At 44.4% G+C, this 25,330-nt stretch overlaps 1 pseudogene across 1 annotated transcript in view; it reads left to right on the top strand.

Annotated features, from left to right (window-relative positions):
• The window catches only part of LOC311146262 (disco-interacting protein 2 homolog C-like), a 202,480-nt pseudogene that overhangs the window by 112,605 nt on the left and 64,545 nt on the right, over positions 1-25,330 (top strand). Inside the window, exons 2-3 of the transcript in view lie at positions 17,499-17,576; positions 25,110-25,220. The product of the transcript in view is annotated as a disco-interacting protein 2 homolog C-like (transcript). The remainder of the gene's footprint in view (positions 1-17,498; positions 17,577-25,109; positions 25,221-25,330) is intronic.

The following is a 25,330-nucleotide window of genomic DNA, read 5'->3' as shown; positions in this document are numbered from 1 at the left end:
AGTCAGCCACCAATTGTGCAAGTTCTCCCACTTAAAAAGATGAGAGAGGCCTGTACATTTCATCATAGGTACACGTCAACTATGACAGACAAAATGAGAAAAAAAAATCCAGAAAATCACATTGTAGGATTTTTTATGAATTTATTTGCAAATTATGGTGGAAAATAAGTATTTGGTCAATAACAAAAGTTTCTCAATACTTTGTTATATACCCTTTGTTGGCAATGACACAGGTCAAATGTTTTCTGTATGTCTTCACAAGGTTTTCATACACTGTTGCTGGTATTTTGGCCCATTCCTCCATGCAGATCTCCTCTAGAGCAGTGATGTTTTGGGGCTGTCGCTGGGCAACACAGACTTTCAACTCCCTCCAAAGATTTTCTATGGGGTTGAGATCTGGAGACTGGCTAGGCCACTCCAGGACCTTGAAATGCTTCTTACGAAGCCACTCCTTCGTTGCCCGGGCGGTGTGTTTGGGATCATTGTCATGCTGAAAGACCCAGCCACGTTTCATCTTCAATGCCCTTGCTGATGGAAGGAGGTTTTCACTCAAAATCTCACGATACATGGCCCCATTCATTCTTTCCTTTACACGAATCAGTCGTCCTGGTCCCTTTGCAGAAAAACAGCCCCAAAGCATGATGTTTCCACCCCCATGCTTCACAGTAGGTATGGTGTTCTTTGGATGCAACTCAGCATTCTTTGTCCTCCAAACACGACAAGTTGAGTTTTTACCAAAAAGTTCTATTTTGGTTTCATATGACATTCTCCCAATCCTCTTCTGGATCATCCAAATGCACTCTAGCAAACTTCAGACGGGCCTGGACATGTACTGGCTTAAGCAGGGGGACACGTCTGGCACTGCATGATTTGAGTCCCTGGCGGCGTAGTGTGTTACTGATGGTAGGCTTTGTTACTTTGGTCCCAGCTCTCTGCAGGTCATTCACTAGGTCCCCCCGTGTGGTTCTGGGATTTTTGCTCACCGTTCTTGTGATCATTTTGACCCCACGGGGTGAGATCTTGCGTGGAGCCCCAGATCGATGGAGATTATCAGTGGTCTTGTATGTCTTCCATTTCCTAATATTTGCTCCCACAGTTGATTTCTTCAAACCAAGCTGCTTACCTATTGCAGATTCAGTCTTCCCAGCCTGGTGCAGGTCTACAATTTTGTTTCTGGTGTCCTTTGACAGCTCTTTGGTCTTGGCCATAGTGGAGTTTGGAGTGTGACTGTTTGAGGTTGTGGACAGGTGTCTTTTATACTGATAACAAGTTCAAACAGGTGCCATTAATACAGGTAACAAGTGGAGGACAGAAGAGCCTCTTAAAGAAGAAGTTACAGGTCTGTGAGAGCCAGAAATCTTGCTTGTTTGTAGGTGACCAAATACTTATTATCCACCATAATTTGCAAATAAATTCATTAAAAATCCTACAATGTGATTTTCTGGAATTTGTTTTCTCAATTTGTCTGTCATAGTTGACGTGTACCTATGATGAAAATGACAGGCCTCTCTCATCTTTTTAAGTGGGAGAACTTGCACAATTGGTGGCTGACTAAATACTTTTTTTCCCCACTGTATGTGTATATAGTGGCATGAGGAATAAATACACAGTGAATAGCGAATACTAATGAAGAGTAAAAATAACATGGCTATATACAGGGAGTGCCAGTAATTGAGGTAGCTATGTACTGTACATATAGGTAGGGGTAAAGTGACTAGACAACAGGATAGATAATATACAATTGCAGCAGCATATGTGGTGTGTGAAAGTGTGTGTGTGGCATCAGTATACATGTGTGCATGGTATGTGTGTTGGGTTTTAGTGTAAGTATGTGTGGTTAGTGTGTGTGAGTCCAGTGTGTGTGCATAGAGAGTTAGTGCAAAAAAGGGTCAATGCAGGTAGAAGTCCTAAGGCTTGGGGGTAGAAGCTGTTGAGGGTCCTGTTGGTTTCAGACTTGGTGCATTGGTACCACTTGCTGTGTAGTAGCAGAGAGAACAGTCTCTGGCTTTGGTGGAGTCTTTGACAATTTTTTGGGCCTTTCTCTGACACTGCCTGGTATAGAGGTCCTGGATGACAGGGAGCTCGGCCCCTGTGATGTACTGGGCCGTATGCACTACTCTCTGTAGCGCCTTGGGGTCGGATTCCATGCAGTTGCCATACCAAGCGGTGATGCAGCCAGTCAAGATGCTCTCAATGGTGCAGCTGTAGAAATTTTTGAGGATCTGAGTGCCCATGCCAAATCTTTTCAGACTCCTGAGGGGGAAGAGACGTTGTCATGCCCTCTTCACGACTGTGTTGGTGTGTTTGGACCATGAAAAAACCTCCTTGAAAGCGGCAGCTCTAGCCTTTAGCTCACTGCGGATGTTGCCTGTAATCCATGGCTTCTGGTTGGGATATGTACGTACGGTCACTGTGGAGACGATCTCTTCGATGCGTTATTAACGACCAGGGACTGATGTGGTACACTCAATGTTATCGGATGAATTCCGGAACATATTCCAGTTTGTGCTAGCAAAACAGTCCTGTAGCTTAGCATCCGCTTCATCTGACCACTTCCGAATGTCACTGGTCCGCGTGTCACTGGTACTTCCTGTTTGAGTTTTTGCTTGTAAGCAGGAATCCGGAGGATAGATTTATGGTGAGATTTGCCAAATGGAGGTTCGAGGGAGAGCTTTGTATGGGTCTCTGTGTGGAGTAAAGGTGATCTAAGTTTTTTCCCCGTCTAGTTGCACAGGTGACATGCTGATCGAAATTAGGTAAAACGGATTTCAGTTTTCCTGCATTAAAATCACCGGCCAATAGGAAAGCTGCCTCTGGATGAGCATTTCCTTGTTGGTAAATGGCCCTATATAGCTTGTTCAGTGCGGTTTTAGTGCCAGCATCAGTTTGTGGTGGTAAGTAGACAACTACGAAATATGCGCTTGACCAGCACAAAAACATCCTGTGGCGTACTGCATTAGCATTGAATAGCCCCCGCGATATGCAACTTTTCAGGGAAGTTAGGAACCAGTATACACAAGCAGTTAGGAAAGCAAAGGCTAGCTTTTTCAAACAGAAATGTGCATCCTGTAGCACTAACTCCAAAAAGTTTTGGGACACTGTAAAGTCCATGGAGAATAAGAGCACCTCCTCCCAGCTGCCCATTGCACTGAGGCTAGGAAACACTATCACCACCGATAAATCTACAATAATCGAGAATTTCAACAAGCATTTTGCTACGGCTGGCCATGCTTTCCACCTGGCTACCACTACCCCGGCCACCAGCTCTGCACCCTCCGCTGCAACTTGCCCATGCCCCCCCCCGCTTCTCCTTCACACAAATTCAGACAGCTGAGGTTCTGAAAGAGCTGCAAAATCTGGACCCCTACAAATCATCTGGGCTAGACAATCTGGACCCTTTCCTTCCAGAAATTGTCGCAACCTCTATTACTAGCCTGTTCAACCTCTCTTTCGTAACGTCTGAGATCCCCAGAGATTGGAAAGCTGCCGCGGTCATCCCCCTCTTCAAAGGGGGTGACACTCTAGATCCAAACTGTTACAGACCTATATCCATCCTGTCCTGCCTTTCGAACGTTTTTGAAAGCCAAGTTAACAAACAGATCACCGACCATTTCGAATCCCAACGTACCTTCTCCGCTATGCAATCCGGTTTCCGAGCTGGTCATGGGTGCACCTCAGCCACGCTCAAGGTCCTAAACGATATTATAACCGCGATCGATAATAGACAGTACTGTGCAGCCGTCTTCATCGACCTGGCCAAGGCTTTCGACTCTGTCAACCACCGCATTCTTATTGGCAGACTAAATAGCCTTGGTTTCTCAAATGACTGCCTCGCCTGGTTCACCAACAACTTCTCAGATAGAGTTCAATGTGTCAAATCGGAGGGCCTGTTGTCTGGACCTATGGCAGTGTCTATGGGGGTACCACAGGGTTCAATTCTTGGGCCGACTCTTTTCTCTGTGTATATCAATGATGTCGCTCTTGCTGCTGGTGACTCTCAGATCCACCTCTACGCAGACGACACCATTTTGTATACATCTGGCCCTTCATTGGACACTGTGTTAACAAACCTCCAAACGAGCTTCAATGCCATACAACACTCCTTTCGTGGCCTCCAACTGCTCTTAAACACTAGTAAAACTAAATGCATGCTCTTCAATCGAACGCTGCTGGCACCCGCCCACCCGACTAGAATCACTACTCTCGACGGGTCTGACCTAGAGTATGTGGACAACTACAAATACCTAGGTGTCTGGTTAGACTGTAAACTCTCCTTCCAGAATCACATTAAGCATCTCCAATCCAAAGTTAAATCTAGAATCGGCTTCCTATTTCGCAACAAAGCCTCCTTCACTCATGCTGCCAAACATGCCCTCATTAATCTGACTATCCTACCGATACTTGACTTCGGCGATGTCATTTACAAAATAGCCTCCAACACTCTACTCAGCAAATTGGATGTAGTCTATCACAGTGCCATCCGTTTTGTCACCAAAGCCACATATACTACCCACCATTGTGACCTGTACGCTCTTGTTGGCTGGTCCTCACTACATATTCGTCGCCAAACCCACTGGTTCCAGGCCATCTATAAATCACTGCTATGCAAATCCCCACCTTATCTTAGCTCATTGGTCACCATAGCAACACCCATCTGTAGTATGCGCTCCAGCAGGTATATCTCACTGGTCATCCCCAAAGCCAACACCTCCTTTGGCCGCCATTCCTTCCTGTTCTCTGCTGCCAATGACTGGAACGAATTGCAAAAATCTCTGAAGCTGGAGACTCTTATGTCCCTCACTAACTTTAAGCATCAGTTGTCAGAGCACCTTACCGATCACTGCACTTGTACACAGCCCATCTGAAATTAGCTCACCCAACTACCTCATCCCCATATTGTTATTTATTTTGCTCATTTGCACCCCAGTATCTCTATTTGCACATCATCTCTTGCACATCTATCATTCCAGTGTTAATACGAAATTGTAATTATTTTGCACTATGGCCTATTTATTGCCTTACCTCCATAACTTGCTACATTTGCACACACTGTATATATATTTTCTGTTGTATTTTTGACTTTATGTTTTGTTTTACCCCATATGTAACTCTGTGTTGTTGTTTTTATCGCACTGCTTTGCTTTATCTTGGCCAGGTCGCAGTTGTAAATGAGAACTTGTTCTCAACTGGGTTACCTGGTTAAATAAAGGTGAAATAAATAAATAAATAAAAATAGTTGAAAATTATCTTGGTAAATAATGTAGTCTACAGCTTATCATGAGGTATTCTAACTTGGGCGAGGAGAACCTAGAGATTTCCTTAATATTAGAGATTGTGCACCAGCTGTTGTTAACAAAGACACACACACCCCCGCCCTTGAGTTTACGAGACACTGCCTTTTTGTCCTGTCGATGCGTAGAGAAACCAGCTAGATTTATATTAGCCATGTCCTCCTTCAGCGACGACTCCGGAAAGCATAGGATATTACCGTTCTTCAGGTACCGTTGATATGGTAGTCTCGAACGGAGCTCGTCCAGTTTGTTCTCCAGTACATTCATCATTAGAACAGAGGGTAGAGGCAAAATAGTATAATTAGCATTTTAAAAAAAACACAAAATAGCATAATTGGTCAGGAGCCCGTAAAACGGCTGCTATACATGCCAGCGCCATTCTTACAAAATAAAGAAATGGAAATGGTGCTGATTTTATTGTTCCCCCATTACATCCAGTGGAGATAATCATCATGATCGGGAGGGAGGGAGAAAGAGAGACTTGGAGAGAGACCGAAAGAGAGAGGGAGAGATAAATGAGTTCTTCCCGTTGTGCTATAAAAGCGTTACATAAACATTCCTGGGAGAGTACTGGGATCTGGGAGGCAGGCTGACCATGCTTTCCTCCTCCTCCTCACCCTCATCTTCTCCTGCTCCTCCACCTCCTCCCCTTCCTCCTCCCCCTCATCTTCCTCATCCGCCTCCCCTTTCTCCTCCCCCTCATCTTCTCCTGCTCCTCCACCTCCTCCCCTTCCTCCTCCCCCTCATCTTCTTCCTGCTCCTCCCCACCTCCTCCTCTTCCTCCTACTCTCTGTTCAAATACTATTTTACTGTTGTAGGTCTCCTAATGAAAAGAAACTAACTGAGCTTTAATTAAAAAAACCTGAGCAAAGAAAGCAGTGATAATGTGTGTATAGCGCAGTGGTGTGGGTTACAACCTTTGTCAGCACTAAAATGCAGGTAGCCAACTCACCATTTCCTCTGCTGTAAACGTTTCATGTGTTGGTGCCAAAACTAGCACCGTGAGTATGGTGGCTACTCTGGCTACACCCTGCAATTGTCTGTGAGGATGCTAGCATACTTGGACTTTCTGATTTTGCTCTTATATGGTCACTTTGGTGCATAGTATTTTAGAAATCAAAGGAACATCTGAAAGTGAAGGAGTCTCTGAAAGGAAATATGAAATATAAGGATTGGATGTATTGAGTCTAGTACAGTAGGTATCTTAAATTATTCATAGCATGAAGCAGCTTACTAAATACATATAATAAGCTGCAGAGTGAGTCACTGTACTGTACAGAACACTGTAGGGAACTGGATGCATATTTTAGTGTTAAGCATTTAAGTCTCTGTTGTACTTAAACTTGGCGCTAATTATTTCCAAGTATTCTAACCAGAAGTAAGTAGTGATTAAAACCATATGCATAGAGGGTTTAGAAAGTGATTACGTAGGGTTGCCTGTGTGTGTGAGTGTGTCAGTGCTCAAAGTTCTTCAAATGTGTTCAACGCTACACTCATTGGCCAGTTTATTAGGTATACCCATCTAGTACCGGGTTGGACCCCCTTTGCCTCCATAACAGCCTGAATTATTCGGGGCATAGATTCTACAAGGTGTGGCATTCAAACGTTGCTCAATTGGTATCAAGGGACTTGACGTGTGCCAGGAAAACATTCCGCACACCATTACACCACTGCCACCAGCCTGTACCGTTGACACCAGGCAGGATGGGGCCTGATGCAACATGAACTGGGATTCGTCGGATCAGGCAATGTTTTTCCACTCCTCGATTGTCCAGTGTTGGTGATCGCATGCCCACTGGAGCCGCTTCTTCTTGTTTTGAGCTGATAGGGGTGGAACCCGGTGTGGTCGTCTGCTGCAATAGCCCATCCGTGACCAGGACCGACGATTTGTGCGTTCCAAGATGCCGTTCTACACACCACTGCGCCGTTATTTGCCTGTTTGTGGCCTGCCTGTTATCTTGTACGATTTTTGCAATTAACCTTTGACCTCTCTCATCAACAAGCATTTTTCGGCCACAGGACTGCCGCTGACTGAATGTTTTTTGTTTGTCGCACCATTCTCGGCAAAACCTAGAACCTTTGGTGCGTGAAAAGCAGAGGAAGCCTGCCGTTTCTGAGATACTGGAACAGGTGTGCCTGGCACCGACGATCATACCAAGCTCAAAGTTGCTTAGGTCACTCATTTTGCCCAGTCTAACATTCAATCGAACAGTAACTGAATGCCTCGATGCCTGTCTGCCTGCTTTATATAGCAAACCATGGCCATGTGACTCACTGACTGTAGGAGCAAACCATTTTCTTGAACGTGGTGTACCTAATAAACTGACCACTAAATTCAGTCACCATCTGTCATTGTCTTCTTTCTGTCAAAATAACAGCTTAATCATATTTTTCTATGGACAAGGGACCTCTTCATTGTGTGGTTGGTTCTCAGCTCAGTGGCTTGGTCTAAAGATGTCTCTGTCTCTCAGATGGGTTCTGACAAACAGCTGTAGCAGGAAACAGAATCAATAGTGTCTTTACTGGTACTGTCCGGCGGTGGCTCACTTTTGGATTCAGGTCCAGGAATGGCTATGTCATAACATCAGGGTTCAGATGGACTTGCAAACTGTATTGTTAGGGGATCTGAAAAAAAAGTATTATTTATTTTTAGGCCAATATCAGTAGAAATGTTACACATAGGGAGGTTAAAGACCTTCGTAAGATATCACAGTAATGTGGAGGGATGCATTGCAAAAATAAATAGCTAAATGGCATTATACTGGGAAAGATGGGTAAGAGGATTGGAGTTAAGATCAGAATGAATGATGGATTGGACGCTTTTGGTGAAAATCCAGCAAATGCAGAAAGAGGAAATTAGTAATATATGTATAATTATTGAACTACATGTACCATACATGTGAGCGGAAATAGCTGTAAGTAGCAGTAGACCGCTAGTTTACTCCAATCAGGGGAGGGGTGGTTGGGTTGAACAATTTTTTTATTCATCAGTAGGAGGAAAGTCATGAGTCACCCTCCCTATTTTTAAAGCGCCTCATGTTCGATGTCTCCTCCTGCTGTCTCCTCTCCTGCTCTGGAGGACACAACTGAGGCTGTGTCCCAAATGGCACCCTATTCCCTTTGGGCCCTTGTTAAAAGTAATGCACTACATAGGGAATATGGTGCCATTTGCGATGCAGTTTGAGGCTTAGCTCTCTCTCACTGGGGCTTAAACAGCGCTTCGCCCTAAAGCTGGCTGGGTAAATGTACTAAAGCCATCAAACAAGCTGCAATACCATACAGTCAGACAGACAGACACTAGCGTCATCTCAGGTCTGTCTGTCTGTGTCTGCCTGTCTATCGATCTGTGTCTCTGTCTGTTTTCCTGCATCAGGCAGCTCATCAGGAAATCTCAAATCCAGAGCTGGAGAAGAAGTTGACTCACAAATTAATTTAAGTTCGCCTTGGATCACTTCCCAGAATATCAGTGCCTCGTGCCAAGAAGATGTTTGTCTGTGTGTGTGTGTGTGTATGAAGCTGCAAAGTGGGTCATGTTGTATGTTGTTGTTTTGCAGTGTAACCTTTGGGCATTTCCATCGAAAAGGACCCATGAGCACCAACATGTGAAGTTCATAGGAGCATATCATATTGGGTGTCAAATGAAAGCTAAGAGTTTTTATTTTGGGGAAATTAAGGCATAGATACATCTTTCAAACATTTTCCATCTTATGAAATAGGCATAAATAAAGGCTTTGATTTCTGGAAAAACAGATGGAAAAGGGGCCTTTAAAAAACATCTACTAGAAAAAGTATTAAAAGGTATCAGAAATACAGTGCATTCGGAAAGTATTCAGACCCCTTGACTTTTTCCACATTTTGTTACGTTACAGCCTTATTCTAAAATGGATTCAATTGTTTTTTTACCTCATCAATCTACACACAATATCCCATAATGACAAAGCGAAAACAGGTGTTTAGAAATTTTAGCAAATTTATGAAAAAATAAAAAGAGCAATACCTTATTTACCTAAGTATTCAGACCCTTTGCTATGAGACTCGAAATTGAGCTCAGGTGCATCCTGTTTCCATTGATCATCCTTGATGTTTCTACAACTTCATTGGAGTCCACCTGTGGTAAATTCAATTGATTGGACATGATTTGGAAAGGCACGCACCTATTTATATAAGGTCCCACAGTTGACAGTGCATGTCAGAGCAAAAACCAAGCCATGAGGTCGAAGGAATTGTCCGTAGAGCTCCAAGACAGGATTCTGTCGAGGCACAGATCTGGGGAAGGGTACCAACACATTTCTGCAGCATTGAAGGTCCCCAAGAACACAGTGGCCTCCATCATTCTTAAATGGAAGAAGTTTTGAACCACCAAGACTCTTCCTAGAGCTGGCTGCCCGGCCAAACTGAGCAATCGGGAGAGAAGGGCCTTGGTCAGGGAGGTGACCAAGAACCTGATGGTCACTCTGACAGAGCTCCAGAGTTCCTTTGTGGAGATGGGAGAACGTTCCAGAAGGACAACCATCTCTGCAGCACTCTACCAATCAGGTCCTTTATGATAGAGTGGCCAGACGGAAGACACTCCTCAGTAAAAGGCACATGACAGCCCACTTAGAGTTTGCCAAAAGGCACCTAAAGGACTCTCAGACCATGAGAAACAAGATTCTCTGGTCTGATGAAACCAAGATTGAACTCTTTGGCCTGGAGGAAACCTGGCATCATGGTGGTGGCAGCATCATGCTGTGGGGATATTTTCAGCGGCAGGGACTGGGAGACTAGTCAGGATCAAGGGAAAGATGAACGGAGCAAAGTACAGAGAGATCCTTGATGAAAACCTTCTGCAGAGCGCTCAGGACCTCAGACTGGGGCGAAGGTTCACCTTTCCAACAGGACAATGACCCTAAGCACACAGCCAAGACAACGCAGGAGTGGCTTCGGGACAAGTCTCTGAATGTCCTTGAGTGGCCCAGCCAGAGCCCGGACATCTCTGGAGAGACCTGAAAATAGCTGTGCAGCGACGCTCCCCATCCAACCTGACAGAGCTTGAGAGGATCTGCAGAGAAGAATGGGAGAAACTCCCCACATACAGGTGTGCCAAGCTTGTAGCGTTGTACCCAAGAAGACTTGAGGCTGTAATCGCTGTCAAAGGTGCTTCAATGAAGTACTGAGTAAAGGGTCTGAATACTTTCCGAATGCACTCTACATCAAAACACGATACTGTTGACGTAAAGACCCCTACCAACTAATATCTACCTTTATACAATGGGTAGGTCTAATCCTGGATGCTGATTTGGTTAAAAACGCATATGTATATTCCACAAGTTACCACCGGCTGAAGCTATGATGTTTAAATGCCTATTTACTCTGTTCCATCTCACTGCGCAATCCACTGTCTCATTAGCCCAGCCAGGCAATTTATACACTTTTTCTCCACTATAAAAAGCATCTAGACATTATCTCCCATTTCTTTTAGACTAGCATTTGTATAAACCTTGCTGTATGTCTCTCTGACATTTGCAACATTGTTTCAATATTTAAATTCGATCTCCAGCTGTCCCATATTAATGAGCATGTCGGGACGAGACAGACAGGCAGGCAGCTTTTCTCAGCCAGTCGAAATCATGAATCAGCTGGCATAATTTTGATGGATATATACAAAGAAATGTCAATAGAAAACAGGTCAAATGAAACTAAATGCAGCTAGTTTGCTGTCTTTCCAGCTTCAGTTTGAAGTGATTGTGTTAGCTGTGTTGTTGGCTAGCTCCTCTGAACAACAGTGTCCTGATGAGAGAGCACATTTTCTACGCCAGGAGAAATCGTGCATCATTAGCTCATTGTTATGGATGTATCCAAATAAATGGCATTAGAAAACAGCTTATGCAAATGCAGCTACTTTGCTGTTATTCTGGCTGCACTGTTTGACATGACTGTAAGTTAGCGGTAGTTGGCTAGCTAGCAAGGGATAAGAACGTTGCCAGCCAGTATGGCAATGGAACATTTAGAATAGATACAGAACAAAAACTCTGAACGACTGGGTCGCGTCTCTGGTGATAGAACGAACGACCGACCAGCCGGCTTGGGTAGCAACCCTAGATTTGTGTCGGGACTATATCTTGTGGAAGGATTAAATAGTATGAATAAATTCATCAAAATAACGTTTTTAATGAAAATATGTTGGTAACCCGTTGTATAAAAGTGGTAATGCCCTCGAAGCCGGTGTTTGGAGGATATATTGGCACAGTTTGCCGGCCCTCAACTTCGTCTTGGGCCTAACAACAACCGTGCCAATATATCCTCCAAACACTGGCTTCTCTGGCATTATCACTTAATTATATTTAGTTTGGGGGAAATTGTTTCCTTCTGTAAGTTTAAGAAATATTGCCTTGTCTTGTAATTCCGTTACCAAAAACCCACATACTGTATCTTTAAGATATTACACGCTTCAGCACTCGGCGGTCCCGTTCTGTGAGCTTGTGTGGCCTACCACTTTTGCGGCTGAGCTGTTGTTGCTCCGAGACGTTTCCACTTCACAGTAACAGCACTTAAAGTTGACTGGGGCAGCTCTAGCAGGGCAGAAATTTGACGAAATGACTTGTTGGAAAGGTGGCATCCTATGACGGTGCCACTGAGGTCTTCAGTAAGGCCATTCTACTGCCAATGTTTGTCTATGGAGAATGCATGGCTGTGTGCTCAATTTTATACACCTGTTAGCAACGGGTGTGGCTGAACTAGCCGAATCCACTAATTTGAAGGGGTGTTCACATACGTTTGTATATATAGTGTATATAATTATTATTTGATTTTTTTTCTAAATTAGAAACTTCTGTGTTCTCATATGTAGTTACGGCTATGCCCATTGTTGCTGCAGACATCTTTGAATCTTAACTCGGAGCAGATACTTAACATAGTTTTTGGGAAAACGTGGCCGCATAAAAATCTGACAGATTTTACCGTAACTCCGTTCCAAAAGTTTGCATCTGCACAGTTCTTCCACTAAATTAGTTTTTATAACATTTTCAGGGGAAATTGTGAAAAGTAGTCCTTGTGCATGTTTGTTAAACTTTGAAATCAATGGTTTTTGTTCGGCATACATTTGAAAGTCAAACATCTGAGTCATAGCGTGGAATTACCCCTATTCATTCATGGTACTTTGGCATGCCGTGTGTGTGTGTCCACTACATGCATTGGTGCGGACTTCTCCACGTGTGTATCCATCCACTCTGTATGCCTGAGACAAGGTCAGACCTCCTTCCAGATAGCCTTCTGTTCAACCAGACTGGGCTGGTATAGAGACCCTGGTAGTGTGGTTAAATATTAATATGTTTACCAGTCCCTGCTGCGCTGCTGTGTCTATGGTCCCACTGGGGTGGGAGCTCTCCTACTGGAGACGCTAATTAGTACCATGTGCCCTGCCTCCTCCCTCTGCCTCAACCCGCCTCCTCCCTCTGCCTCAACCCTTCTCCTCCCTCTGCCTCAACCCGCCTCCTCCCTCTGCCTCAACCCGCCTCCTCCCTCTGCCTCAACCCGCCTCCTCCCTCTGCCTCAACCCTTCTCCTCCCTCTGCCTCAACCCGCCTCCTCCCTCTGCCTCAACCCTTCTCCTCCCTCTGCCTCAACCCGCCTCCTCCCTCTGCCTCAACCCGCCTCCTCCCTCTGCCTCAACCCTTCTCCTCCCTCTGCCTCAACCCGCCTCCTCCCTCTGCCTCAACCCGCCTCCTCCCTCTGCCTCAACCCGCCTCCTCCCTCTGCCTCAACCCGCCTCCTCCCTCTGCCTCAACCCGCCTCCTCCCTCTGCCTCAACCCGCCTCCTCCCTCTGCCTCAACCCGCCTCCTCCCTCTGCCTCAACCCGCCTCCTCCCTCTACCTCAACCCGCCTCCTCCCTCTGCCTCAACCCGCCTCCTCCCTCTGATCTACCTCTGCCTCCTCCCTCTTCCTTTCCCACTCTGCCTCCCTCTAGTCTGCCCCATTTTTGCCCAGTCTCTTTCTTATGGTGGAGTCATGAACACTGACCTTAACTGAGGCAAGTGAGGCCTGCAGCTCTTTGGATGTTGTTGTGGGGTCTTTTGTGACCTCTTGGATGAGTCGTCGCTGCGCTCTTGGGGTAATTTTGGTCGGCCGGCCACTCCTGGGAAGGTTCACCACTGTTCCATGTTTTCGCCATTTGTGGATAATGGCTCTCACTGTAGTTCGCTGGAGTCCCAAAGCTTTAGAAATGGCTTTATAACCTTTTCCAGACTGATGGATCTCAATTACTTTCTTTCTCATTTGTTCCTGAATTTCTTTTGATCTCGGCATGATGTCTAGCTTTTGAGGATATTTTGGTCTACTTCACTTTGTCAGGCAGGTCCTATTTAAGTGATTCCTTGATTGAGAACAGGTGTGGCAGTAATCAGGCCTGGGTGTGGCTAGAGGAGTTGAACTCAGGTGTGATAAACCACAGGTGAGTTGTGTTATAACAGGGGGGACAAACACTTTTTCACACAGGGCCATGTAGGTTTGGATTTTGTTTTCCCTTAATAATAACAACCTTCATTTCAAAACTGCATTTTGTGTTTACTTGTGTTATCTTTGACTAATATTTAAATTTGTTTGATGAACTGAAACATTTAAGTGTGACAAACATGCAAACAAATAACAAATCAGGAAGGGGGCAAACACTTTTTCACACCACTGTATGGGTAGTTGCTGCTTGGATCGTCTCTGTCAGGCACATGTTGTCATCAATGTTGTTAAACACATCAGTGCCATCAATGTTGTTAAACACATCAGTGCCATCAATGTTGTTAAACACATCAGTGCCATCAATGTTGTTAAACACATCAGTGCCATCAATGTTGTTAAACTCATCAGTGCCATCAATGTTGTTAAACACATCAGTGCCTTCAATGTTGTTAAACTCATCAGTGTCATCAATGTCGTTAATAGGGCTGACCCCATTTAGTCAACTGGTCAATAGGCTGTTGGTCAACCGAGATTTCTTTAGTCGCAATATAAAATATAAAAAATTAAAAACAAAAATACCTTATTTACATAAGTATTCAGACCCTTTGCTATGAGACTCGAAATTGAGCTCAGGTGCATCCTGTTTCCATTGATCATCTTTGATGTTTCTATAACTTGATTGGAGTCCACCTGTGGTAAATTCAATATATTGGACATGATTTGGAAAGGCACACACCTGTCTATATAAGGTCCCACAGTTGACAATGCGTGTCAGAGCATGAAGTCGAAGAAATTGTCTGTAGAGCTCCGAGACAGGATTGTGTCGAGGCACAGATCTGGGGAAGGGTACCAAAAAATGTATGCAGCATTGAAGGTCCCCAAGAACACAGTGGTCTCCATCATTCTTAAATGGAACTGAGCAATCGGGGGAGAAGGGCCTTGGTCAGGGAGGTGACCAAGAACCCGATGGTCACTCTGACAGAGCTACAGAGTTCCTCTGTGGAGATGGGAGAACCTTCCAGAAGGGCAACCATCTCTGCAGCACTCCACCAATCAGGCCTTTATGGGAGAGTGGCCAGACAGAAGACACTCCTCAGTAAAAGGCACATGGCAGCCCGCTTGGAGTTTGCCAAAAGGCACCCAAAGACTCTCAGACCATGTGAAACAAGATTCTATGGTCTGATGAAACCAAGATTGAACTCTTTGGCCTGAATGCCAAGCATCATGTCTGGAGGAAACCTGGCACCCTCCCTACGGTGAAGCATGGTGGTGGCAGCATCATGCTGTGGGGATGTTTTTCAGCGGCAGGGACTGGGAGACTAGTCAGGATCGAGGCAAAGATGAATGGAGCAAAGTGCAGGGAGATCCTTGATGAAAACCTGCTCCAGTGCTCAGGACCTCGGACTGGGGTGAAGGTTCACCTTCCAACAGGACAACGACCCTAAGCACACAGCCAAGACAATGCGGGAGTGGCTTCAGGACAAGTCTCTGAATGTCTTTGAGTGGCCCAGCCAGACAAAATGTCGGCTAAAGCAATTTCACAGATTCTGCTATTTTGAATCTTTGCTATGCTGTAATAAAGGCTTTACACATTTCTTTCATTAGAACAAACTGGTATTACTTATTTGTTTAGTGTTGTTTACTCTGTTCCAAACAGGCAGGAATGATATTGTAATCTAACATCACCTGTTTGTCACACATAATATGCACGCAGCTCTCGCTCCTATACCCTCCTTTTTCTTGATCTCCTTCTTATTACAATTATTATGATCATCATTATAATAATAAGTATTGTCGTTATCATTAGTTGACTTTGTATAGTAGCCTTGTATAACCACCATCGAGCTGTAGGCCTAAGAGCGCGTCCTGTTTTGTCTTAATACCGTAACTTACTTAGGCCTATATTTCAATATATAGGCTACTGTATCAATCAAACATTAATTTTGTTCATGCCATCACACAGCATACGAGACATTCATGCTTTGAAATGCAATCAAGCATTTTAGTTACAATTTTAATAACAAAGGTAGCTTTGAATAATTATCCTAAACAAAAATAAACCGCAAATGTTTTTAGTCTTCTGTAATAAATGCTTTATTCATCTTTTTTTTCGTTAGAACAGACTCTCTGATACACTTATTTATTTAGTGTTAACACTGTTCCAAATGGTCAGAAAAAAGTGTAATATTGTAATCTAACAGCAACTGTTTGGCACACATAATACTCACGCAAAGCTTGCTCCTATACCCTCGTTTTTCTTGATCTCCAGTAGGTTCCACAACCTACGTCCAATGTATTCCACAGATCTGACTTCCCCTTTCCCTCCTGAGTAACCAGTAAACATTTGCCCGTTACGAGTTTCTTTTTCACTTCCTCCGCATCCATTTTGCTGTCGACATTACTGTGTTCGGAGTTTATAACCAATTTATTGATGTGATTATGATAGGCTATAGGTCAGGCCCTATTGGTCACATGCATGCAATGCTTACATGTTTCACGTAAAGAGAGCAAGGGTTGAGGGAATAGGGAACGTTTCGGTAACAGAACATTTGAGTCTGAAACAAGTAAGAAACTAAATGGCTGAAATGATGTTGCAGCTTCAGCACGGACAGCGCAATAAACACTTGCTGTGCTGTGGTGCCTTTTCGCTACAGTAGGGAGGAGAGAGAGACAACGTGTGCCAGTCACACAGGCACTCGCTGTTATTTTCTTTTTTTTACACAGTGTGACCAGCGGGCTCTTTCTTGAGTCATTTGTGTGTCTTAATTATTTAATCAAACAGTGTGCTTAAAGCATCAGACAGTAGTTGATTTTGTTCAAACACATAGGGTGTGTCTGTCTATATATGGAAAGATAATTTTAAACATTTCGGCCAATTGATTGGTCAAAAGAACAGGACGACTCTCGGTCGACCAAGATTTGTTTGTTGTTGGAGACAGCCCTAGTTGTTAAACTCATCAATGTCATCAAGGTTCTGCTGTGGTTGGTTGGTTGAGCTAAATTACCATGTTTCCTCCTTCCTTCCTTCCTCATCTCACTGCCAGCCTGCTGCTGCTCATTTTTTATCCACATCGGTCATTGAGTTCAATCAAAGTGACTTTGCCAACTACACACACAGTCACTAACATCTGCTTCCACTGCTCTGAGAGCTTCAGACAGCTAATATGTCCATGTTTAGAGAAGCCAGATCCCCTGTGACGGTAGCATCCAGGCCCTCTCTTATCCTCCCTCTCCTTCCGTCCCCAAGCCAGGCCCTCTCCTATCCCCCTCCCTCCATCTCTCCGTCCCCAGCCAATCCCCTCCTAATTACCTGTGTGATGGCCAGGGCTGTGAGGGCGCCAGGCCTTGATGGGTAATACACGCTGGCAGCTGGGGCTCGGTCTCATTCATTACTGACACTCACTACAGTCACTGCATGCACTACATATTCCAGCTAGCGATCTAGCTACTACCCAACCTGTACTTCTCTCCTTCCTTGTTTCTCACCCCCTCCTCCCTCCCTCACTCATACTCTTGTTCTATCCCTGTCGATTCCTGTTTGTCCAACCTAGCTCTAAACACCCATCTGCTCCTTGTTCAGCATAAAAAAAGACAAAGCGTAGCAGTGATTAACCAACCAGTTTAACCTGTGTATGCTGTCATCTGCTGATGCCATGGATAGTGTGGTGCAGTAGCAGCAACAGCAGGCAGATCTGAGTCTGAATAAGAGCCCTAGAGAAAGAAATAAGAACGCTCTTCCGTTTCACTAACGGTAGTTTTCCTTTCCTCCTTTGGCAGGTGACATCACACAGAAAGGCTATGAAAAGAAGAGATCCAAATTAATTGGGGCCTTCCTCCCTCAGGCACCAGGTAAAGGTAAATACCACTCCTCCAATCAAAACACTAACCGTGTATGTCTCAACTAATCTGAAACAGTGATGGATTCTGGAATAGAGTTCTGGGTTTATCTGGATTCTGGAATGGAGGTCTTTGTTTTGTGAAATAGACTGCATACCTCAAACCCAAAGCTTGTTGTCTAATACAATAATCAACTCAGATTTTCTGCCCTCCCAAGTCACTGGGTGTATATAGGTTCAAGACTAGTGGGGGAAATTACTGATTCATTCTTATTAGTCCAAATATACAAGGGCCTAACTCTTGCTTATTTATTTTAGTCATAGACTAGACTTAACTAATATAATCTTACAGACCTAGCCTAACTAATAATGTTCTCACCAGGAGGGAATGCAAGTTAATGAAAGACAGAGGAACAGTGGATGTTACATTCTTTCAGTTTTCAATTTGTTTTCATTCATTTTCCATTTCATTCCATTTGCACCAAATTAAGCAAAACGTTACTGTAATGGAAGTGTGGGTTGCAGTTCAGCTCAGCTATACTCCTCTAACTGATGTATGGGATGTTCTACAACAGGAGTATCCAAGTTATGTTATCCAACAGGCCATTTTGGAAAATAAATATGGTCAGAAGAATGGCTCATTATTGACCCAGCTGGAGTACTGTATAAGAATGGCCTCAACTGCATTTTCTGTGAATGCTTTGTGAATTTAATTGATAAAGTGAGGGTCTGTGTCCCAAATGGTACCTATTCCCAATATAATGCACTACCTGATCCTTATGGGCCCTGTTCAAAAGTAATGCACTATAAAGGGACTAGGGTGTCATTTAGAACGCTGTCTGGGTTACATTCCATCAGACGGCAGGTCACCAACGGCCCCAGGACACATGTTTAACACCCCTGTTCTACCAATGCCATTGGAGGAAATCTTAATTGCTCTTTTATTTTATTCCCTGACTAGTGCTATAAAAGCAGTACAGTAACAGGTACGGTATGCCTTTACTGAGGGTGTGTGTGTGTCTGTGTGTGTTGGGGATCGGAATAGAGTGAGCGGGGTGGGAGCAAGGTTCTGCAGAGGTATACAAATGTCTGGTATCCAGAGCCTTAACGGCAGGGGGTCATCCTCATTCCTCAGCAAGGCACTGTATGTGTCCCAAATGGCACCCTATTCCCTAAATAGTGCACTACTATGGGCCAGGGTCAAAAGTAATGCAATAAATAGGGAATAGGGTGCCATTTGGGACACAGCACTGGGTGATGTGGACCGGATGGCTCCCACAGAATGGAGACAGGCAGCCTGCAAGAAACATTATTTAAAAAACGTTATTATTCTTCATGCTACAGTATGTACAGTGGCAGCTGCTACTGCTAGCAGACAGACACAGACCCACTGATTTGTATTAATATGGATCCCCATTAACTGCTGCCAAGGCAGCACCTACTCTTCCTGGGGTCCAGCAAAATTAAGGAAGTTATACTTTTTTAAAGACATTACAATACATTCACAACAGATTTCACAACATATTAAGTGTGTGCCCTCAGGCCACTACTCTACTACCACATATCTACAACACAAAATCCATGTGTACGTGTGTGTATAGGGATTTGTCCCAAATGGCACCCTATTCCCTACATAGTGAACTACTTTTGACCAGAAGCCCCCTATTCTCTTTGAAGTGCACTACTTTTGACAAGAGCCATATGAATATGGTGCAATTTGGGACAAACACCCACTGATGGAGGGAGAGGCTGACCCATTTGTTCTTCTGTGAAATGTGTCTCCAATACATACAGTGGGGAAAAAAAGTATTTAGTCAGCCACCAATTGTGCAAGTTCTCCCACTTAAAAAGATGAGAGAGGCCTGTAATTTTCATCATAGGTACACGTCAACTATGACAGACAAAATGAGAAAAAAAATCCAGAAAATCACATTGTAGGATTTTTAATGAATTTATTTGCAAATTATGGTGGAAAATAAGTATTTGGTCAATAACAAAAGTTTCTCAATACTTTGTTATATACCCTTTGTTGGCAATGACACAGGTCAAACGTTTTCTGTAAGTCTTCACAAGGTTTTCACACACTGTTGCTGGTATTTTGGCCCATTCCTCCATGCAGATCTCCTCTAGAGCAGTGATGTTTTGGGGCTGTCGCTGGGCAACACAGACTTTCAACTCCCTCCAAAGATTTTCTATGGGGTTGAAATCTGGAGACTGGCTAGGCCACTCCAGGACCTTGAAATGCTTCTTACGAAGCCACTCCTTCGTTGCCCGGGCGGTGTGTTTGGGATCTTTGTCATGCTGAAAGACCCAGCCACATTTCATCTTCAATGCCCTTGCTGATGGAAGGAGGTTTTCACTCAAAATCTCACGATACATGGCCCCATTCATTCTTTCCTTTACACGGATCAGTCGTCCTGGTCCCTTTGCAGAAAAACAGCCCCAAAGCATGATGTTTCCACCCCCATGCTTCACAGTAGGTATGGTGTTCTTTGGATGCAACTCATCATTCTTTGTCCTCCAAACACAACGAGTTGGGTTTTTACCAAAAAGTTATATTTTGGTTTCATCTGACCATATGACATTCTCCCAATCCTCTTCTGGATCATCCAAATGCACTCTAGCAAACTTCAGACGGGCCTGGACGTACTGGCTTAAGCAGGGGGACACGTCTGGTGCCATTGATACAGGTAACGAGTGGAGGACAGAGGAGCCTCTTAAAGAAGTAGTTACAGGTCTGTGAGAGCCAGAAATCTTGCTTGTTTGTAGGTGACCAAATACTTATTTTCCACCATAATTTGCAAATAAATTCATTAAAAATCCTACAATGTGATATTCTGGAGAAAAAAAATCTCATTTTGTCTGTCATAGTTGACGTGTACCTATGATGAAAATTACAGGCCTCTCTCATCTTTTTAAGTGGGAGAACTTCAATTGGTGGCTGACTAAATACTTTTTTCCCCCACTGTATTTTAACTGCCCATACGCTGAATCCATTGAATCCAAGCAAATCTAGGCCACTTGGCATGAACCGTAAGAAGGTATGGCAGCAGACCGCTTAGATGAAGTGCGTGTGAGTGAATATCATGCTGTATGGTGTCTACACACGGCCGGCCCGCTCATTAGGCAGGATTAGGTGGCCGCCTATGGCGGCAGATTGATGAGGGCGGCATTTTCTGAGCTAAACTGACCGAGACACACTTCCAACAACAACACATAAAACCTCACATAATTCTGCCCCAAAACAATTACAATTTCTCTGTGGCATAAGATAAGGGCTTTTTAGGTGAGCGTTGACGCCAGCCTCTGATAAGCAGTACCCATTTTGTCAAAGGCAGGGGCGCAATATATTTTGCTTGTCCATTCCCAGCTCGTCTCTCCAGGGTTCTGTTGGAGAGACGCATCGCTGGGGCGCTCCACCAACATCCATCAAAAAATTAATCTAACATAAATCATGTAGCAGATATAGGATATGGTAGAAAAAGTATGTGACCTTTTCTGTAGCCTACAGGCTGGAGATAAAATGTATGACAATGTAATGAGACTGACACTTTTTACATCATGCAGGTTTCTCAGATCAAATAGGCTAACCTAAAAGTTTTTACATCATGCAGGTTTCTCTGATCAAATAGCCTAACCTAAGGCACTTTTTACATCATTCAGGTTTCACCGATCAGCTTGAACACTGAACACACCAAGGTTAGCAGCTAACATAGCTAGCAGGTTAAAAACGCAACCCAACACTTACCTAACGTTACCAGTCAATGAGAACGGTGGCCATTTCGGTGTCACTCTTCCACCTTTCAAAATGAATTCCATTGTTTTTCCAGTTTCTGGATTGGTCATGAGCAGTCTTTTTCTCCCTTATATTTCTCTTTTGGGGTCGAGTTGATTCAGATCGAAGAACCAAGAATGATACTTGTTTCTTTTGTCCCTGCTACAGTGACAGTTTATCTGCAAGGTTAGCTAGCTTGTTGGCTTCGTTTGCTCTGTGTTTGTTAGCTAGCAATTGACTTTCACTATCGCTCCGTGGCCATTGCAGCAAGGTAATTAGGGATTTAACGCAAAGACACACCTTGCCCAGAATGCCATCCCAAGGCGTCTCAGGGCTCAGCCCTTGTTTTCGTTCAAAGTGAAAACACTATACAAGAGGTGGGGTGGCATAGGGTCGCCCATGACATGCGGATTCCTGCTTTATATCCCATTGAACATAATACGTCAAATGTAATACACTTAGGAAGCGTCCCAAATGACACCTTATTCCCTACTATGTCTGAAAGTAGCTATGAGTGTAAAAAAACTGGCTAGTCTAAAAGATGCCCCCATGTCCACTCATTGTGCCTATAAAGAGACATGGATAATGAACATGAGGCCCTCCATTACACATAACCTCCTGTAGCTCATCACATTATGTCCCTCTGAACACAACACCTGCCCAATAAAGAGCATGCCCCATTAAGTTTTCTATGATAGCTAAGTGCTGTAAAATCTCTCATCCAAAACGGAGCCATCACATTCCCTGCAAACCTACCGTAGTGTTACAGGTGTAACAGCAGCAGATATCACATTCATTTCAGTGCTGTTCATGCCTTAGAAAGGCTGTGGGTCTGTTCTAGTATTCAGGCTGAGCTGTCCATGGCTTTGTCTCAAATGGCACCCTATTCCCTATATAGTGCACTTATTTTGAGTGCATTGATTTTAACCAGGGCTCATAGGGTTTTAGTCAAGAAGTGCACTATATAGGGAATAGGGTGCCATTTGGGATTCAGACTATTAATCCATTGTGAGATTAACCGTTACTCAGGAATCTAATAACCACTAGTACACACTCCAACTGCAGAACCGTTAGAAAGGTCAGTGTCATGCGAACGCCTGGCCTCTGACTAGGGTTGCAAAATTCCGGTAACTTTCCCAAAATTCCAAGGTTCTCCAGAAGTCCCAGTTGGAAAAATCACGGATTCAGAAGGGAATAAACAGGAAATCCTTGAATATTCTCTAACCAGGATTTCTGGAAAACCTGGAAATGTTGGCATAGTTACTGAAATTTTGCTACCCTCCCATGAGACCAGGCATTCGCATCACGCTTGTCTCAAGTCAATAAAAGGCTGAGACAGCAGACCGTTACACCAGTACTGGGATGATTGTTTCCCCTCTAGCCAAGTGCACCACAGTGAGTCTGCGCATGTACATAAAACAGATACTGTACTGGTCTCAAATGGAATCTAATCATGATTGGGAAGGGAAGGTCCATTACAAACTAACTTAATGGGGTTGTAAGATGTACATTCATCAGGGGATTCCCCAAAACGAGGTTAAATTCGGACTAGTGTATCAGAGAGTGTGTTACTATGTGTGCATGTGTATTACCATTTAGAACCCCACCAGCAACAAACTTTCTCTATCTAGCTTCGACTCAAGCCATTCTAGGTTTATGGAGTGTTATCTGGCAGTAAACCATTGATATCTATCACCCAGTATCTCTGTGTACTACAGGTAGCTATAATTCAAACCCTATTATAGGGGACTCCCCTAAGGGGGAACAGTTACATTGCACACTGGCTTTAGCAGATTCTTCAGGATTGGATTTCTGAGCTTAAAACACCTTTCGGAAATCTTTACCAAACTACGTAGGTTGTTATTTCAGCATAGCGGTAGACTGTCCTCCTAAATAACACTGTTTGTCAGTGGAGAAGACGAGTGCAGCACTATTGTGATCTTTCCCTGTGTGAGGCGGATGGAGAACAGATGAGACCGATTGATTTCCTTTAAGGTGTGTGAGGGGTGGGGTGGGGGGGGGTGGGGGGGTACATGTACTGGTAATCTACAGGGAGAAAGAGGGATTGGTATCCTCCATCTATCATGTGTCTCAGTGCTAAACCAATGGCTGTTATTGCCCAGCAGAAAGTAATCCACTTTATGGGAAACTTACCTACAGTATTACAAGCTGCTGCATTGCTCAGACCGCTGCTTGGAGCTTTGGTGTTGAGGACTGGGAAGTGAGTGGCTCAGTGTTTCTTTGTTGTGAACCTGAGATGTACCTTCTGTGGTTGTGCTGTAATGTAGCCATTGTAGCTTCAGTCATCGATCACTAGCTTTGTGTTGTCTAGCTAGCAGACTGTCTTCAAGAGTGGAATTATTGTAACTGTTGGGTATTTGTTTGTTTGGTTTCTGTGTGTCCACAGCCCAGGATTTACCCTGAAAATCATCCCATCCAGAGAGCTCCATGCTGAGGTTCAGGTTTAGGGGCTGATTGCCACTGTGCTGTAATTGACAATGAGAGGCTGTTTGTGTCCCAAATGGCAACCTATTCTCTATATACGGCACTACTTTTGACCAGGACCCATAGGGCTGTGCTCAAAAGTAGTGCACTATGTAGAGAATAGGTTGCCATTTGGGATGCAAAAATGAGAGGCTGAGTGACCCAGTCCCCTGATAGATTAAACAGAGCCTAACAATCTCTTGCCAGACAAACTAGAATAATGTCCTTTGATGTTTCACAGTCTATTGTGAAATGAAGTTGAGTTGAGGTGCCCGTCAGAATAAATAATACTGATACTCAGTTTGATGCAGACAGTATAATGATTTCATTTTCTTTATTTTTCATTATCCATCTATTCATTAGATCCTTTTACTGTATATTACACCACTATATGCTCATAATACCATCTTTGATAGGCTAGTGTCTGCCGTGCACAAAATAAAGAGAAACCCCTGTGCACAGCAGTGTGTATAGATCCAGGTGCTGGTTTTGGCAGAAACAACTAGTATCCCCCAAAAAAGTGTAAAAAACGCACATTAGATTATGCAGTGTTCTCTCTGTACCACCCATGGGAAATGCCTCTGTACTGTAGTACCAGATGCAGTGCTGATGGAGGTCAGGCTGATGGTTGTCAGGCTGTACTGTAGTACCAGATGCAGTGCTGATGGAGGTCAGGCTGATGGTGGTCAGGCTGTACTGTAGTACCAGATGCAGTGCTGATGGAGGTCAGGCTGATGGGGGTCAGGCTGTACTGTAGTACCAGATGCAGTGCTGATGGTGGTCAGGCTGTACTGTAGTACCAAATGCAGTGCTGATGGTGGTCAGGCTGATGGTGGTCAGGCTGTACTGTAGTACCAGATGCAGTGCTGATGGAGGTCAGGCTGATGGTGGTCAGGCTGTACTGTAGTACCAGATGCAGTGGGGATGGTGGTCAGGCTGATGGTGGTCAGGCTGTACTGTAGTACCAGATGCAGTGCTGATGGTGGTCAGGCTGTACTGTAGTACCAGATGCAGTGCTGATGGAGGTCAGGCTGATGGTGGTCAGGCTGTACTGTAGTACCAGATGCAGTGGGGATGGTGGTCAGGCTGATGGGGGTCAGGCTGTACTGTAGTACCAGATGCAGTGGGGATGGTGGTCAGGCTGATGGTGGTCAGGCTGTACTGTAGTACCAGATGCAGTGGGGATGGTGGTCAGGCTGATGGTGGTCAGGCTGTACTGTAGTACCAGATGCAGTGGGGATGGTGGTCAGGCTGTACTGTAGGTAACTCTGTCTTCTCCCTCTCCAACCCCAGGGATGGACCCTTCTGTGCCCCACGAGAGGAGAACTCCTGTCACCCCCGGCTCCTCCTCTCGCTACCACCGCCGCCGCTCCTCTGGCTCCCGGGACGAACGCTACAGATCAGGTACGCCAGAAACACCTTTCAACAGTAACACTAACCTCAAGCTCTTGGTATACAGTTGGCAACTTAATAAAAATAAGAAAAAAACACTATTACCAGTATGCTGGAGTTTC

Source organism: Coregonus lavaretus, assembly GCF_964263955.1.
Source record: "Coregonus lavaretus genome assembly, chromosome: 19".
Taxonomy (NCBI): Eukaryota; Metazoa; Chordata; class Actinopteri; order Salmoniformes; family Salmonidae; genus Coregonus; species Coregonus lavaretus.
Note: the sequence above shows the minus strand (reverse complement) of the source record. Positions and strands in the feature narration are given on the sequence as shown.